Genomic DNA, 6,050 nt, shown 5'->3' with positions numbered 1-6,050 from the left:
AAGGGAGCTCTATGGAAATTCCCCCATTCATTTATTTTTAACTTTTCTGGTGGAAATGTTTTTGTTTCCAGAATCTGGGGCTGTACCTGTTGCCTTCCTCAAATTCTGATGGAATCTGATGTTTAAAATGAGCAAGAGATACTTGATTTAAGTCCCTTCCCTTCCACCAGCCAGTGTGGAGCTTTCACAGCTCCTTAGGTGAGGATAAATTTCCATGTCTAGCAAAACATGGGTAAAGAACTCTGCACTGACCTGACTTTGAACCTTTTGCTGAGCCATTCTCAGTGCAGGAAAATATTTATTTTATTACAGCTCTGCAGAACTCATCCCAGCCCAGATACTCAGATTAAGACCAAATGTGTTGAGCTTGCATTAGGTGAAGTCATGAGAGATTTGTGTTTGGGATTTTATCTATGTTTCTTTTGTAGATGTTACCGATGCTGAAATGGCACAAAATAAAAGAATTGCAGTAATAACAGTTCTCATGGCATCTTTCAGGTTCTTCTGGGGACTTCATAAAGGGGATAGCCCTATCCTGTGTCAAATGTTGTTTCTGAAGGATTATGTAACACTAGTCTCTCTGAATCCTGAGAAATTCCTTTTACAAGAAATTTCATGAGGCTCTTCTGGCTGGCTGAGCAACTTCGAGTCTTTGAGCCTTGGCTTACATCAGCTCTCTGCACATCACAGGGCCTGCAGACATCTCCGGGCCCTGCTCAGCAACACCGCTAGAAACAGAGAGATGGAGGAGGGAACCTCTGCCCAGCCAGAAATGGAAAAACGTTGAGCTATAGAGAACTCATAGCGGACATTTGTCTCTAGGCACAGCCCAGATTTGATCTTGGGAATCCTGAAATATGATAGAAGGGACCATCTGACTGTACTGAGACTTAAGTCTGAGATGTACAGTCAGACACCCATGAAACACTCATAAGTTTCTGATTTTCACTGCATTAATGGCTATTTCGATATCAGCGAAAGAACTGAACACTCCTGGGACTAGACACTGATGAAACCATTTAAGAGTTTTCTCACCAAAATTTCTAAGTAATCCATGTTCTCATGGTAACAGCAAAATCCCTGTTAAAATATAGTTGCAAATATCCTGTTTCTTTTTATGGCCGAGCTGATATATCAGACCTGAGATATGAGATATACGATATTTCCATTACAACCATAATGTCTCCTTGGGACCTATATGGTGTCACTGTGTATTACCAGACTTCAAGAGCGATCTTGAATACAAAGACTTTATTTACTAAAATATCACACGTAGCAGTTCCTGATTCTTCTATTGTAATACGAGGATAATGAAAAATAATGAAAAATAAAAGATAATTTGAATATTTTAAAGCCTAAATGTAATTGTTAAACTTAGGTAGTATAGTAGGGAAAAAGAGAGGAAAATAGTGTGAAATATTTCAAAAGTTTTTTTTTATCTGACCATGATCACAGGGGAGACGCCAAATGAATAACCTGAAGTTTTATTAGTGTCTCTGGGCTTGTTTCTGTGACTGTGTGAAAGAAACCTTTATAAAGGAAGCATTATCTGAAGACATCCCCCAGGTTTTAATACCATTTTCGGAAAGTGTAACAATATATCACTAATACAGAAACCGAGATCTGCCACAGCATTATCTATCTGATCTGTTTGGAAGTAGCCTGAGACGCAAGAAAGGGTGGTGAGATGCAGATGTTATCAATTAGCCAAAGAAGTTAACAAAACAACTTCAAACCGCAGCAGTTGTTCCAGCTGAGAAGCCTTGAAGGGGGCATTGAGCTGTTGCTGTGCGCTCCCTTCTTTTGTATGCACTGATAGGAAGCCCGTCAGACCACAGCTGTGAAATCCCAGCTTTGGCAACCAGATCCTCCCCAGCAAATCCAAGAGGAAGGAGGCAAGACTGGCATTGAAAGGGCTGCCTAGTCCTCAAGGCAAAAACCACAGCTAAAGCACAACAGGTCTTACGCAAAGGGCATTTGGTAGACGAAGTGAGTGATAAGGAGAAGTAAACCCGCTTCTGTCAGGGCAGAACCAGCGGTGACACGAAGGTTATGTGAATTGCTATTAAAAAGAAATCCTTCAAGTCAGGACAAATAAGGAAAATGTTTGGGAACAGAAGATCGAGGCTAGAAATAGAGTGGAAATGCGTTTGTTCTGTGCCCTGAAATGCCACCACCTGACTGAGCTGGGGTAGAACAGGATACGTGGGGTTTTGCACAGACTTCTTTATCTTCGGACTATGCTGAATCCTTAGCACCAGCCATTGGTTGTTAGCTAGTACAGCCAAACTAAGGTCCTAGGAAAATCAGGGATTTGTTTTATTTTCTACTGGAAATAAATTAAAAAAAAAAAGAAGCAAGCAGATGTTCAGAGCACAGGAGATGGATGTCCTTCCTTTCCTCCCAGCTGTCGGGCTCCCAGCCCTGTCTCACTCCCTGGTAGTTCAGCTTCTGACCATCCCAGCAGGTCCTTTATGTCCTAACTTGGATACTGATGGCCAGCCTTCAGACACCCCCATGGGGCCTGACGTGGTTGTGCTCTCAACCCTGAAGGCACTCCAGGTTCAAGAGCAGTCTGAGGGTCCTGCAGGATGTAAGTCAATGTCTAAAGCCTGTGCGTACCAGCAGAGCAGAGCAAGTGGTGCTTTCCATGGAAGCTTACGTGGGTAGAGCAGGAGAAGCTGCTTATCACCTCTGCGAGTAAAACTCCTCCAGGCTGCAAGTCCGGACCTACTTTTGCAAAAATCAGAGCAGAGTCTGGGAAAAAAGTATGCTCAAGATAAATACAACTTGCCTGCAAAGTTGTGATGTCCTAGCCTTGAGCGTGACAAGACCCTTGGTGGTGTTCATGGCCCAATATCTTGGGTGGGAGACAAAAATGTACCACGGTGTTCAGCACATGAGGCTCTTTGGTGACAAGCCCACAAGGCAGAACATCCCAGCAGGGATCGTGAACTACAGGGTTGGGAGCACCAGGAGGCCAGAACTGAGGATAGCTGAGTAATTGCACTTATCGCACTTGATTAAAAATCCATTTTATTCAGAAGAGTGCAGCCAGAGGTTTATAAGGCAAAACATGCTGTAGAGAGTGTGTGTTGCTGGGGCTTGAAAGAAATAATAGCAATACATTCCCTGATGTTGAAGTGACAAGAGAGAAACAGTAAAAAGTTGCTGTACCTGCAGTTTTTCAGCATGCTCTACTAAGCGCAGAGGGCAAAGGGGACTGGAGGAGGCTGTTTCATTGCCTTGGAGCAAAGACACATCCCTTTTCTGCCATGAGTCCTGCATGATATGGCCACCAGCCCAGGGCTGCTGCGATTTGTGGCGCATCATTTGGCGTGCATCTGCTGTAGCCTTGTCTAAGGTAAAACACTGACACCACTGAGCTCATTTCCAAGTGCTTGCACCAGCATACGGGCAGTCTGAACAGGGTCTGAGTCATGCGGTTGGGAGGCACCTGGTACGCCAGTCCTTATATAAAATCGGACTGAGAGAGGCCCCCTGGGTCACCGAGCCTTGTCTCCTGCTATCACAGGCACCATGTCGGATAATCCCCTTCATAAACACAGCAGCAGCTGGGGGAGAGAAGCCTGGAATGGCTGAGGATGCTGAATGTGAGGTGTTAGAGGGTCCAGAGTCAGGGGGATTTGGAGTATGCAAAGAATGCAGCTTTGTGCTGTTTAGAGGAGCAAAATAATATTTTATTAACAAAGCTGGAAAGTCATATACCCAGGGAAACACCCGAGACCTTAATTATGCCAGAGAGGCATCAGGGTAATGCACTATTTGCTTTCTAATTCTGGCCCTAAGTTCAAAGAACTATTTTTTTCTGTTTCAACATTTGGTTGAATACAACACGCCAGCAACAGAGAAAAAAAAAAAGAAAAAAAAAGAAGAAGAAAAAAAAAAGCACTGGTTTCCACTCCTGCAAATACTGCGTCTGTTTTAAATCATGAGAAAGGGAGACTTCTAATGAGGCTGATTCATATAATGATGTATTTTACAAGCTATTCTCAGCAGATTCACTGCAATATGTCATTCTTTATGTACCATGAGAGATATATGAGCACACAAGCTTACAGAGGGTGGGGAAGTCTCTGAATAACTGTCCAGTTTTGCACCTTGTGCTGGAGGAGGAAGAATTGGAAGTTCACACAGGCTATTGCTTCCAAACCTTCCAGACCTCGGGTCAGCTGTGAACTCCACTCCAATAAATGTGAACATTACAAGACTTGTGTCTTAAAACTTATTTCCAAGGAAGTCTCTCGTTTTATTGCAACACGAATAAGAGACTCTAAGGTAATATTTACTTTGTTTTACATTTCATAAAAAAAAAAAAAAAAAGACTGTGATTTCATGGAGGCTCTAACAGGAATACCTCTTTCCATCCAAGCGGAAGAAATCATGTTCAGGACCTTTCCCGAGGGCTCGAGAAAAGCACGCTAACATGGAAACTCCCACTCTGCTTTATTTGTGAGTTACTCTTGCAGGAGGATGAGGCTGGAATTGAGAGAAGCTATAACTGGACTAACTGGCCAAAGCCTGTGACATTAAGGGGCAGGCAAGGATGCTGAGAGGATAATCCCAGAGATGCAGCTCTCCAGCTGATGAAAATCAGAAGAGCCAGATAATCACTGAGAGAGATTCCCAACTAGAAAGAAGGTAATTGCAGGGGCTTTAAGAAAAAGGGTGCAGTGGTTTCTCCAGGTCTGTCTGTCACTCCCGTCATTGCTGCCTTTCCCAGCACTGTCTTTTAAGATGCCGGAGGAGGGGCTGAAACCCTTTTAATGAAGCGAAAGGATGAACGGGAGGCCTGTCCAGAACAGCAGTGGAAAGAGAAAAGTCAAATGCAGGGAGCCCGGTGCGTGGCGAAACCAGAGCTGCAGCCTGCTCCAGACCCCGGAGCTGCCGAGGCGCAGACGTCTTCAGGAACCCTCCACGGGGCGCCCCAAAGAGCTGCGGCCAGGTGAGAGCGTGAGCTACATCCACGTGTGGCTGCGGGGTGAGGCCGTGGGGCCGTGCCAGCACCCAGCCACACGCCAGCCCGCAACGACGGCCCCGCAACGACGGCCCCTGACCGCTCGCCGCAGGACGGGCAGCCTCCGACCGGTGAGTCCCGCCTGGCCCGGGCTTCTCCACCCCGGTGGCACAGCCGCAGGTCTGTTCCGTGCTTCTCCTCGCGGGCCTGCTGCCTGCCGCATCGAAGGGGCCCTGCTTTAGCCTTTTTCTCAGCGCCGATGTAGCAACCTGACTTCTGGCAAGGGGAGCTGGCTGCCGCTCCCCTGCTGGGCTGCCAATATACCTCCTCTTTCTGGCCCGAGGGGCCACCAGAGAGCAATACGGGCTGTTGCCAACTCTGTCTGCCTGGGAACAAGGGACCCGGCCTGGAGCCCGAGCCCAGAGCTTAGCGGTTCCCTGCTGCTAGCCCACAGAGCAGCCCTGATGGATTTCTTCAAGGCTGGGTTTCTTAAAGACTTTACTTACTAATTTTCTTAATTTTTTGTGGCCTCGTCAGTGACTTTGCCGTAACACTGGGGTCAGCCACCAGCTGCTGCCTATTCCCACGGTATAACCTGCCCACTTCACCGTCTTTCCTTAAATGTAATATGTGGTGCATTTGTGTCTGGTACTTTCTCTTGTTTCTGCAATTGAAATTTTATCCGTTCGTGGAGTGCCCGAAATTCTGCAGAGACACTTGGCCTGAATACTCATTTCATTGTTGAAAGCCAATACTGCTTTAACAGATGCAGTAAAATGGTGAGAATCTAAAGTTCACTTTTCTGCTTTAAATACCACAGATGAAAGAAGTCTACTCCACATAACCGAATGCCTCTCTTGCTTGCTGGCACATTAGCTTTAAAGGTGTTCTGGTAGTTTTCAGCGCTCTATTTTACCTAAATGCTTTCGTCCAGATCCTCAGCTGGAGTAGATGGATGCAGCTACACAGCAGTCAGCAGAACTGTGCTGATTTATACCACCAGGCAGACTTTTATTTGTAGATAGCCTTAGAAAGTAATCACCAGGCTCCCTCAAGCTGATTCCACATGACT

Source organism: Anser brachyrhynchus, assembly GCF_964034855.1.
Source record: "Anser brachyrhynchus genome assembly, chromosome: 14".
NCBI lineage: Eukaryota > Metazoa > Chordata > Aves > Anseriformes > Anatidae > Anser > Anser brachyrhynchus.
The sequence above is the reverse complement of the archived record's forward strand: the minus strand, read 5'-3'. Positions refer to the sequence as shown.